The sequence below is a fragment of the Acipenser ruthenus genome, chromosome 6 (genome assembly GCF_902713425.1).
Source record: "Acipenser ruthenus chromosome 6, fAciRut3.2 maternal haplotype, whole genome shotgun sequence".
NCBI classification, from domain to species: domain Eukaryota; kingdom Metazoa; phylum Chordata; class Actinopteri; order Acipenseriformes; family Acipenseridae; genus Acipenser; species Acipenser ruthenus.
The window spans coordinates 82638850-82652335 of record NC_081194.1 but is presented as its reverse complement, the minus strand read 5'-3'; the positions used below and the strand labels follow the sequence as shown (position 1 = coordinate 82652335).

The 13486-nt window shown below is 39.3% G+C and overlaps 1 protein-coding gene across 1 annotated transcript in view; it reads left to right on the top strand.

Moving 5' to 3' along the window:
* smyd3 (SET and MYND domain containing 3) overlaps positions 1–13486 on the top strand; it is a 273622-nt gene that overhangs the window by 82113 nt on the left and 178023 nt on the right. The gene's annotated exons all lie outside the window — the stretch shown is intronic.

Genomic DNA, 13486 nt, shown 5'->3' with positions numbered 1-13486 from the left:
CCAGGTCTCCACATGGGAAGTGAGCTACAGTATTGAACAGAACCCAGGTCTCCACATGGGGAGTGAGCTACAGTATTGAACAGAACCCAGGTCTCCACATGGGGAGTGAGCTACAGTATTGAACAGAACCCAGGTCTCCACATGGGGAGTGAGCTACAGTATTGAAAGAGAACCCAGGTCTCCACATGGGGAGTGAGCTACGGTATTGAAACAAACCCAGGTCTCCACATGGGGAGTGAGCTACAGTATTGAACAGAACCCAGGTCTCCACATGGGGAGTGAGCTACAGTATTGAACAGAACCCAGGTCTCCACATGGGGAGTGAGCTACGGTATTGAAACAAACCCAGGTCTCCACATGGGGAGTGAGCTACAGTATTGAACAGAACCCAGGTCTCCACATGGGGAGTGAGCTACAGTATTGAACAGCACACTGAACAATCGTACTGTGTTTTGTATTTGCTCTTATTAGGACTGAAGTCATTGTATTTTTAATCTTGCTCTTAATTGTACTGTAATTATTTATGTATTTTTTGTATACAACTGTAAGTTGCCCTGATAATAATAATAATAATAATAATATGTGAACGTCATCAACACAAATGGAATGTCACAGATGACATCTGAACTCTTGAGAATCAGAAGAATGCCATTGTGCTGCTATGATTCTATCCTGCAATGCCTGTCCAAAGGCAACCCAATCTTGGAAGCTTGTAGATCTCAGTGCACAGGAAAGAAGTCGCTCCCAATGGTAGAATTCCATTGAAGCTCAGGGAGTAAAGTGCTGATGAACCCTTCTACTAAAAGGTGGTGCTGGTATATATTTATATTATCTACTGACAGAGAGGACACATTCACTTCTAGGTTGCAGAAACATTACCCAAAGCAAATCTTTATATTGTTATAATGAATTATTTAAACAACCTACTGTAATTCAAGCCTTGAAAGGTTCACATTGAATCTGTAATCATCCAAAGAAATGAAGTGAATCCTGAGCAAGGTTTTCCAGCCTCCATGGTAGAACACCTTGCTGGACAGCCTCATGGATGTTTAGAACACCTTGCTGGACAGCCTCATGGATGGTTATAACATAAGAACATAAAAATTTACAAACGAGAGAGGGCAATCAGCCCATCTTGCTCGTTTGGTTATTAGTAGCTTATTGATCCCAGAATCTCATCAAAGTCCCCTGGGTCGACATTGTCTATACCTTTTAGGATTCTGAATGCTTGAATCAGATCACCATGTAGTCTTCTTTGTTCAAGACTGAATAGATTCAATTATTTTAGCCTGTCTGCATACGACATGCCTTGTAAACCCGGGATAATTCTGGTCGCTCTTCTTTGCACTCTTTCTAGAGCAGCAATATCCTTTTTGTAACGAGGTGACTAGAACTGAACACAATATTCGAGATGAGGTCTTAGTAATGCATTGTAAAGTTTTAACATTACTTCCCTTGATTTAAATTCAACACTTTTCACAATATATCCAAGCATCTTGTTGGCCTTTTTTATAGCTTCCCCACATTGTCTAGACATTTCTGAGTCAACATAAACTCCTTGGTCTTTTTCATAGATTCCTTCTTTAATTTCATTGTCTCCCATATGATATTTATAATGCACATTTTTATTGCCTGCATTCAGTACCTTACACTTTTCTCTATTAAATGTCATTTGCCATGTGTCTGCCCAGTTCTGAATGCTGTCTAGATCATTTTGAATGAACTTTGCTGCTGCAACATTGTTTGCCACTCCTCCTATTTTTGTGTCGTCTGCAAATTTAACAAGTTTGCTTACTATACCAGAATCTAAATCATTAATGTAGATTAGGAATAGCAGAGGACCTAATACTGATCCCTGTGGTACACCACTGGTTACCTCGCTCCATTTTGAGGTTTCTCCTCTAATCAGTACTTTCTGTTTTCTACATGTTAACCACTCCCTAATCCATGTGCATGCATTTCCTTGAATCCCTACTGTGTTCAGTTTGAGAATTAATCTTTTATGCGGGACTTTGTCAAAAGTTTTCTGGAAATCTAAATAAACCATGTTGTATACTTTGAAATTATCCATTGTCGATGTTGCATCCTCAAAAAAATCAAGCAGGTTAGTTAGACACGATCTCCCTTTCCTAAAACCATGCTGACTGTCTCCCAGGATTCTGTTACCATATAACACCTTGCTGGACAGCCTCATGGGTGTCTAGAACACCTTGCTGGACAACCTCATGGATGGTGATAACACCTTGCTGGACAGCCTCATGGATGGTTACAACACCTTGCTGGACAGCCTCATGGATGGTTACAACACCTTGCTGGACAGCCTCATTGAAGAGAAAATTGCTTCAAATATGATTCATTGTTTTGTATTTATTTTCTATTGTTTCCCATCATTTTGAGTGGCTGTGGATTTGGTTGCTCATTCTTCTCTAAATCTAGGATTCATTGTTTTGTATTTATTCTGCATTGGAATTGCATTGCACCAGAACCCCCCTATGGAGCGTTATAAGACCGCAACCCCCCCGCCGACTCGGGAAACGGCGACTGGAACACAAAACGTGCTCCTGCCAATCTGTCATTTTTTGCACTGTGGATCCACAGCGAGGCCACCAGACCTATAGTGCCGGAGGACAACACAGATCTGATGGCTCCACTGCAGAACCACAGGCACCTTATCGGCCACAGGGGTCACTGATGCGCAGTGAACCGTGGATTCCCCTGCCGACCTAAGCCCTCCCTACCCGGGCGACGCTCTGCCAGTTGTGCGCCGCCCCCTAGAAACCCCCGGTCACGGTTGGCTACGATCTCCAGGCTATAGGGCGCATCCTGCACTCCACGCGGAGCACTTTTACTGTGCTGCTCGAGAGCCCTTTTCAAAATTAAATCTTTAATTCTTAAATTTAATTAGTCAATTCTTAAATTTAATTTGTCAATTCATAAATTAATTTAAAAATCAATTAATGAATTACATAAGTCATTTACTGTTTGCCAATTGATCTTTCAATTTCATTTGGCAAATGATCTTTCAATTTCATTTGGCAAACGAAGACTACTTTAAAGGTTGTCAATCACTTGAGGGGGTGGATTTTGTCCCTATGAAGTGACCAATCAATCGTACGAGAGGCGGGTTCAATCGGCTGTTGTAATTGTGAAGCAGGACTCATTGTGGGGACAATTGGCCAATAGGGGAGGAGGGGAGGTTCATTCCGACTAATCCATTTTTTTTTTTCTATTTCAGTTTTTCATGACAAACATTGAAAAACAAAATTATTTTCCAAATTATTAATTAAAGTAAGACCTTTGGGGGAAAAAAAAAAAAAGTTCACATTGGATTTATCCTCCTGGTGCAATGACGATCCAATGATTTTGCACCTGCTCGCATTCTTTTTCAACAAATGTGCTTGTTGTGGACGTGTACGGTCTCTTTGCTCAACCAATATTATTTATTATGTATTTATTTAGCAGATGCTCTTATCCAGCGCAGTTTACAGTTGTTACAAAGTACTGTACAATAACCTACCCTACCCCCAGTGAAAAGGAGGTCTATATACATATGTGGGCCCTGAACATATGTGGTATAATCCAGTTAATTTTATAGTTATAAAGCCAGGGGATAGGCCTGGCTTTATAACTATAAAGGTCACATAAATTGGTCACTTCGTGGGGACAAAACCCGCCCCCTCAAGTGATTGACAACCTTTAAAGCAGTCTTCGTTTGCCAAATGAAATTGAAAGATCAATTGGCAAACAGTAAATGACTTCTGCAATTAATTGATTTTGAAATTATTTTATGAATTGACAAATTAATTTAAGAATTAAATATTTAATTTTGACCCTTATAACGCTCCATATCCCCCATTCCATTCAAGTCACATGCCAATGTAGGGCTGCAACAAAGCGTACGTTTTGAGCTTCGAAGTTTCGGAACACATTACCGAAGGAAGGTTCGAACCTTCGATGGGACTCATTTGCATAATTTATTGGTGACGTCACCATACTACTTGTTTATATTTGAATGAAAATCCTATTATTTTACAGGTAATCCATATTAATGTAATAAAATATTCACATGTAGTTAAAAATTAATTGAGCCTTCTTGCAGTATATATAGTAAGCTTGCATTGCAGCAGCACCAACTGCAGCAGACAAAGCTTTATTTAACAGTCACTGTTCCAAGCAGGTTTATCAGTCACATTTTACTACTACTAAAAATATGAATACTAGTAATAATAATAATCTGAATTTACGCTTGTCAAGTGACCCCAGAGATTGGTTATGCCTCCATCATACAGGTCGCTTGCACAGTTTGCATACATTTTTTTTTTTTTTGGTTGTCTGGGCATTTAACAAATAAATCCCAAACAGCAGAGACATTTCTTTTAATACGGCTTATGCCGTACGCAGCGCTACAATGCTTTGCTGTCAAGACAGCCAATGAAGAAATTAAAGGTTTGCTTCTGGATAACACGAGCTGGAGCGGAGAGGGGCGGACGGTGCTCAGTTTTCGAAATTAAAATGATTAGTGTTAGTGTATATTTTGTATGTTTCAAACATATTCTACCATAGCACTTCTCTTACACTGTCTTGTACACTAGGTATTCAGTACATATTTTACTGAAGCAGTACAGCCTAGAGGTACGAGCCCACTGCTTTGGATACATTATACCTGCTCCATACCCGGCAGCGGCGCCATGCAGAGTTGCTACGTATCGATTTGGTAGCAGATTTTAATAACAACGTTTGTTTAAGTAACATGCATTATACAAATCAAAAGATCGAATTTTGCATCTGAGTGACATATAATGTGTGATTTACTGTAGTCACACATTGTCAGTTCCTGTTAACAGAAAAAAACCCCAAAAAAACAACAGTGCGTGAACCCGTTTGACAAACCTTCGAAGGTTTTTAAAACAATCTTCGAATCCCTGGCTAGCGGACACAGCCCTATGCCAATGTGATCTTTCAATTCTGTCAGCCCCGCCTACTCAACATTTATAGACAGGGTCACCGTGTCACATGACTCTAATGGGCTTGGAAAGGCTTTTCTGTCCCCACACTTGGGATTCTCTTGACAGATAATTACTATTGGAGAAACTACCCTCAAATAGTAAACGAAATGTAATGTGTGCATTTAAACAGACATGTGCAGTTGCTTACTCTTTAACCCAGCAGCACAGAAGAAACATCCTGGAAACAGAACCAAGTTCAGAGCAGATAAAAACAAACAAGCAGGTACCTGAGGATCTGTATGTGGCACACATGCATGTACACTATTTTTTGTTTCACTCTTCAGAACTTGCAGGCAATGCTCAGCCTAGATGGAATGCATTTGAAATGCTGGCTTTTTGAAACAGGTGTGCTTCATCAGAGCCCTGACACAAAGGCAGTTAACACCCTTGTTCTGGCAGCAGCAGGAGGAGAAGGAGGGCTGTAAAAGTAATGGAGGAATGTCACTCGTAGGCCTCTGTTGAGGCTGATTTATTCCCATTATTCCCAGTTAATAACCTTTTATTGGTTCATTTATTTATTTATTTATTTATTTTTTGTTCCTGATTGCTCCTATGTTTTTCTTCATGCAGTACATTTTTATTTTGGCTTCCTTTTTTTCCCCCCCAAAGGTAGCAGTAGCAACCTGACACACAAAGGGCATTTAGTTTGACAAACATTGCTAATGGCTGCCTAATTTAGCTGTCAAGGATACTGTACATACATTATTAAAACTCTTTGCGTGGCAGCTTCAGAATGACAGTATAAGCAATGTAAAATAGCAGTGCACTAAACAAAGGGGTTTACATATTTAAAGGTGGCAGCCTTGGTCAGCAGAGTTTTTCACTAAAGGTGTAGGTCAGGGGTGCAGGGCCAGATCACGAAAAAGACAACTGACCAAGGGCCAAAATGCACAATGTAAAATGTAATGCATATAGATAGATAGATAGATAGATAGTGTATATATACTGTATATAATATATATAAAATAATATATAGATGTGTGTGTATAGATATAGATAGGTAGATAGTGTGTGTGTGTGTGTGTATATATATATATATATATATATATATATATATATATATATATATATATATATATATATATATATATATACTGTATATAATATTTATAATATAATATATAGATAGATATATATGTGTGTGTATAGATAGATAGATAGATTGGATATAATTATTTAACACCAGTTTTAAGCTATGGTTTATTTTCACAATGAAATACAGTACTTCCGTCACTCTGGGGTGCAGTCCAATTAATCAGTGGGAAATGTTGCAGTTCTTCTCAGTTACCATCTGAGGAATATTGGGCTCCAGTGAAGTGGTGGCTACTCTAAGCACTGCATGTAGGTTATCATCTGTCAGCCTTGTTCTGAGCTATGACTTGTTTAGCTTCATAAGGGAAAACACCTGTTCACAGATATAAGTGCTTCCAAACAAAGACAGCAATTTCAAAGCTTCTCTGCTGAGATTAGGAAACTGATTGTGGTCCAGTGATGGGTAGAATTCTAGGACAGGCGGGTCCCTATGTTTGCTCTTCAGCGCTGTGGAACACTGCAGTTCAATAACTTCAAGCTGGAGATCGTCAGGTACATTTTCTGCATCAACAGAGAAGGGATCCGCAAAGAGTTTAAAAGAGGCTCGCTCGCTCCTGAATTGCTCAAATCTGCTGGAAAACACCCCATGCAGTTCTTTCAGGACACTTGCATGGCGTTTCCAGTTGTATGTCTCTTCATGTGGAAAGGCTTGTTGACGTGTTTCCAAGTGTGTCAGCTGCCCTTTCTCAAGCTGGTTTGTGAACAGCTTTAATTTCATTTCAAAAGCACAAATGAGATGCTGACTTCCTTGTAACTTTAGGTTTAAATCATTTACATGTCCTGTGATATCAGTCAAAAAAGCCAGATCAGCAATCCAGTCACTTTCTTCTATGACAGACGTGTCTTTTCCCTTCTCTTGCAGAAATGTTTTTATTTTATAGCCTCCTAGTGTATTATACAGTGATACTGCTTCAGCAGTGCAGCTTGATCCCCGATGTGCTTTTTTAAACATCCTATAAAACCATTAGTTTTGCCAACCACAGCCAGAGCACCGTTGGGTGTCACCCCCACCAATTTATCCCACTGCAAATTTAAATCTTCAGCAGCTTTCTTAAAACCATTAAAGATGTCAGATCCAGTGGTTCTGCCATGCAGAGAAACTAGAGATGCCGGCTCCTGGTGTACTTCAAATGTTTGTCACTCCACGAATGAAAATTAAAAGTTGGGCTGATCAGTGGCATTGTTGCTTTCGTCCAGAGCAGCAGAGAAGTACACAATATTTCTGCTTTTTAGGTGATCATAGCTATGTCCAGACATGTCTGCTATGCGTCTCTGCATAGTCATTCTGGAAAGACAAACGTTCTTAAAGGAATCTTTATTTTCTTTGCAAACAGCATCACATATTTGCATCAGGCAGTCTTACAAATTCCCCATCGGTAAAGGGACGTGATGGTTTTGCAATTCGCTGCGTGACGTTGAAACTTGCTATTGTAGCAGCTTCAGATTCCTTCGTTTTCCGTTCACACCTTGCTGCCCCTCTAGTTGTATTTTGAGAGACTCAATTTTTTTGTTGGTGCTTCTCCCAGCAGTTCTTTGTATTTGGGATGTTTTGTCTCGTATATTGTATTCTTTGGCAGCTGTGACGCATTCAAGGCAAATGAGGCACGTATGGACACTGGATTTGGACTCAGCAAAAAAATATTTTTCTGTTCACTCTGGGTTAAATTTCTGTGTTCAAGAGCAATTTTTCTTTTTTTTACTTGTACATGGCTTTGACAGAGACATGTTTTTAGACGCTATGGAGGCAGCCTACCATAATTTTGTGAAAGTATAAAAATATTTTACCTCGAAAAACAATCGCAGAGCAACAACCATAAACGTGAATCGCTGTCTTCCGTTTAGCATCCAGCTGGTGCCTGTTTCCGAACCTTCCAAGGTCTACTGTACTGTATTACTATTGGCTAACATGACAGAATCCCGCCCAAATGGGCTGGGCTTGTGTATATTCCAAGCACTTCTAAACTTTAATCCCCTCTGTCTGTCAAGTTATACTGTAATTATATTGGCTAACATGATACAAGGCATTTTGAGACGTCTACCACTCACACTCACTGTTAGTAGACTGGCTGTGAGTCACGTGTGGGTCCTCTCTTTCGAATGCTACTTGTTTCCAGTGAGCGGTGGCTGACGTAGAACTTATGATTTTTTTTTTTTTTTTTGACAGTGTGTATTTTCTTAAAGGCGCGGGCCGTTTTTCATTTCTAATATAAAAGTCCTTCCGGGCCGTATTAAAGCAGTCAGCGGGCCGTGTCAGGCCCGAGGGCCGTGTGTTGTGCACCCCTGGTGTAGCTGTACCATATCTCACGGAAAGGTGTCCTTTTATCATCATGGAAGACGGTCTCAAACAAGGGCCAACAAAAGTCAGTCGACTTTCTGGTTTAAATTCCTAATGTAATGTTTGTAGAAGGCTGGTGATTTTACTGTAAATACAAAACCATTTTAATATTATGTTACACACTGATGTATGTACGTACATGTTTTGCTGATTTGATCTGTGTTGTGTCATTCCTGTCATACACTACAGTATTCCGCTTGTCCAACACACTGTTCTGCGCTGCCTGTAACCATGAATGACTCGCATGTACTGCAGCATAGATGAGTAAACTAGAACTCGCGCTGTGCTACTGACAAGTGCAAATGATTTCTTAACTTCATGGGTTTCAGTTTAGACTAGTCAAATATTGGAAAGATGCTTTTTGAGCAAAGAATGAGCAGAGTAAAGGAAAGCAGCACCATACGGATGAACATATTGACGCACTAATCCAAACTAAAGCTTGATGCACTAGAAGCAGAACACATCTATTTTACAGAGAAGTGCAATCAAAGCGTTGAGAGACAACTGAGAGAGTTTATGAAAGGCTTTATAACATTTTAGTCTCCTCTCCCTTGTTCTTGTTCTTTCTGCCGCTCTTATTTAATGGAGGTTCAGCCTGCAGCACAGTGTATCCCTGCAGACCTGAAGCTGAGAGAAAGTGAAACCCTGTGTGTCACATGACCACGGGTCTGTCCCCAGAACCTTAATAGACCTTAATGTGTGTTCGGGCTGTAACGAAGGCTACATTTTGACCTCTGAAGGTTCAGAACACATTACAAACGAAGGTTTGAACCTTCAATAGTACTCCTTTGCATCAGTTTATTGGTAATGTCAGTATAGATACCACTTTATATTTGATTGAATATCCAATTATCTTACAGTAATCACATGTAGTTTAAAAATGCGCTATATAGAACAGTAGTCCTGTTTTTATCATTGAAATAAAAATCAGTGTTTGTTTTAAATAACAATATTTATATCTAACTTTATTTATTATGTATTATATGAAGTTTAAATGGTAAATCAACTCATTGTAATGTCATTTAGGAAAGATGCAGTTATTGTAAAGTGAATAAAGTGACTATAAGACTGAAACAAACTTGTTTTAAAAAGGTGTTTGTTACAAGTTCATAGTGACAGCAGTTCAGTGGAGAAGATGTTAAAGAACTCCCCTGAGAGCACGTGGATCATCTGAATATTCTGCTGGTCATTACATTAGAAGCCAGTGCAAGCTCATACTGCTGGTCATTACATTGCGAGCCAGTGCAAACTCATACTGCTGGTCATTACAAGCCAGTGCAAACTCATACCGCTGGTCATTACATTGCAAGCCAGTGCAAACTCATACTGCTGGTCATTACAAGCCAGTGCAAGCTCATACTGCTGGTCATTACAAGCCAGTGCAAGCACATACTGCTGGTCATTACATTGCGAGCCAGTGCAATCTCATAATGCTGGTCATTACAGGCCAGTGCAAGCTCATACTGCTGGTTATTACATTACAAGCCAGTGCAATCTCATACTGCTGGTCATTACAAGCCTGTGCAAGCTCATACTGCTGGTCATTACAAGCCAGTGCAATCTCATACTGCTGGTCATTACAAGCCAGTGCAAACTCATACTGCTGGTTATTACATTGCAAGGCATCTGGGACTGTGAGCTCCTGGCATCTCTCTCTATGGTGGTAATGGAGTAACTGTTTGTTTTAAACACAGATTCATGGGTGTTTAAAAGGAGAGTGATGCATCTTGTATAAACCTATTGGAAATTATGTTTATCCCACTGTAGCTTTTGGCACCTCATTTATAGAAACTTTAAAATGTAGCCTTTACGTAAACTCTAAAGAAGTCATTCTATCAGCCGTGGCTTCCCTTAAATCATTACAAATGATGCTGTGTTGTGCATAAGGAGATGGGAGAGATCCAAGAGGACAGAGAAGATTGATGATCACTGTCATACCAAGGGCCAGTTAATCTTTCAACGACATCTGCTTTCTGTTGAGCCCATTTAAATCCTCCTGAGTTTGTAGCCCGATATGTAAGGCATGACAGCTTGTTTCTACAGAGAACATATTCAGTTTTGGAACAGTATATCTCGCTTGTATTAAAACTTGCACTTGAAAGATATTTGTTGTATATAACTGCAACAGCTGGGTGTATGTAGCGTACACTGCCCTGCCTTCAAATCAGCCCTCTTTGTGATCAACTGCGTTTTTACTTTGTGCCTTTGCTGTACCAGCCTGGATGTACCTGTGGTTGGACTTTACAAGGTGCTGGAATGCATCAGCCTAGACACATCTTCTAAACATACAGTGTGTGCCGCTTGGGGACATGTGACACAAGTCTGCAGCGAGCAAAGGGGTCAAAGAGCTAAAACCGACCAGGCCTTCCAGATCTTGACCCCGTTAGTTATTGTTTAAATTGAAATGCATAAAGCAAGAATGTCTTTGATGGAACCATGCAAACTTTCATGCAGTGTATATCTTGAATTCTTTCAGTTCCGCTTTCCTATTTTGTGTTGCCTGGCACATCTGTGTGCAGTCAGTGTGAAATGTATCTGTTTTATAGACATGCATGCATTTCAAACTGTATTACCATTGCTCTAGGCTTGCTAGCCTTGTTTCAGTATTCCAACCACAGTGTGGTAAACGCTTTGTTGTAACAAGCAGTGATAACCTTGGAAACAGAGCAGGCTGCCAGTGTAATTACAGGAGAGAAAAGGAACAACATCAAGGTTGTCTGTGCTGTGAAAAGCCTGCATATAGTGCTGTGTGTTACAGCATGTCGGTTCCTAGTGTAATCCAAGCTGCTTTTGAACAATGTGTTTGTCTGCATGCTCCATGGGTTAGGAGAGCTTTAAGCCAGGCTCAGACCCACACTGGGTAACTATCAAAGTAATATTTTCTTTAGATATATTTTCTTTTGTTTCTGTAAACTTGTTCAGTGCAAAGCTGCCTTGAGAATAATGTAAAAAGCAAAACAGCTCATTTTCTTTTACTGTTGTAGGAACAATTACATAATACATATAATTTAGAGTTTTGTTTAACTTGATTACTTCAAATTAAAATATTATTTGTGTAAAGGTCAAGGAATTACTATGCACACCAACACAAACCTCAAACAACAAGACGTTGTAATCAATAGCAGCAGTTTATTGAAATACTAAAATATAAAAGAAACAGTCAGAACTTCATCTTGAAAAGTACAATTTATCACATCACAGCTCTCTCTCTGTCTCTGAACAACAAACTGCAGCTGAAAACAGGAAACTGGTCGCAAACGCACACACACACTCACACGCACGCACACACTGACAGACACGCACACACAAACAAACACACGCATACACAAACACACACACACACACACGCGCACACAAACGCACACACAAACACACACACACACTGACACACAGGCACACACACACACAGCTCCTAGCTTCCAACAGCTTGCCTGAGCTGAGTCTGACACACGCACAGCCCCTGTGAGCCTGTGAGCTTAATTGGTAAGTACCTTTCATTGCGATGCATCAATATCAATTTAAACCACATTTACTGCAATATTCATCCCATTTGACATTTCTGATACACATTTATTAACACACAAGACAATGTTTTGAACTGGTATTTCTGATGAAAATACAAGGAATAATATTATATGTCATTCTGATATTTGGCAGTACAATACAACTGCCTTGATAATAAACATTCATCATTTTATATTTATAATAGTCCTGATTGACAGTCTTACAATTTCCATTCATGTTTATTTCAGTGTACCCCCACTATGGATTCTTTATCTCTTTGAAGATGATAGCCTTCTGCAAGAACAGAGAAATACATTTTCAAACAAACGTGGCCCATATAAGCGGTACCTTAAGTATTGATGTTCAAGAAACACTTTAAAACATTGGTGCCTTAACGACCAACAGGAAGAGCCTGAAGTAGATTCATTAGATGAAGAACCTTGTGCAGGTGTCTCAGATAAAGGAAGAACCTGAAGTAGATTCATTAGATGAAGAACCTTGTGCAGGTGTCTCCGATAAAGGAAGAGCCTGAAGTAGATTCATTAGATGAATAACCTTGTGCAGGTGTCTCAGATAAAGGAAGAGCCTGAAGTAGATTCATTAGATGAAGAATCTTGTGCAGGTGTCTCAGATAAAGTCTCAGATAAAGACAGCCACACAGTGTCCCTATTATTATTAGCAATAGTATTAGTATTACATGCAGGTATATTTCCTCTGTAAGTCTTTGTTCACACTGTTGTTAAATTGCTTTTTTCTTCAATTAGTAGTCTTTAAGTCATGATGTGATCATATTAAGATGTTGCTTGTACTGTAATAGTTAATTAATTAAACACAACTATTAGCTAACCAGCATTCTCTTCAGTGCATTTATCTTCGGAAAGAACTTGAGACCAGAAGTTAGTCAGAATGCTCCCTATATTGTACAAGCAAGTCCAAAGACAAAAAAAGTAAACAGAAGTTAGGCCCGTTTCAGACAGCGCTCCAGAGTCATGCCGAACTCTATTCAAACACAAAATATTTGACTAAAGTACTCTACCACTCACACAGGACTACAAAACAAGGGGTGCTCAGAGTTGGTCAAAAGCAGAGGATTCCCTATTTTTCAGTCCTGTGTGAATAGTTGGCCTTACTCTTTTCAACAGAGAGCAGTGCTAAAACCTGTACTGCTCAGTCTTATTTCATTCACATTAAAGAAACTGGCCAGAGTAAGTAATCATTTTATATAGGATTGAACTTTTTGTTACAACTATTCTTGCTACATAAATACTAATTAATGTACTGATCTAGCTACTGTATTAATTGTTAATGCTGTGTAATAGATCAGGAAAAATAAGAATTTAATAGTAGACTTTAAAAAAAAAAAGTCCCTACCTAATGTCATCATCCTATAATTTTAGTATTGAGACATAATTTATATGTATATATGTATGCGTGTGTGTGTGAAAATAATTTCAGCAGGTTTCATTCGACTTTAACGAAGCAAAATTAGATAATTAATTATATATAGTGATGAAAAAAACTGTTGACCATTGCTGTACATGATGTCTTT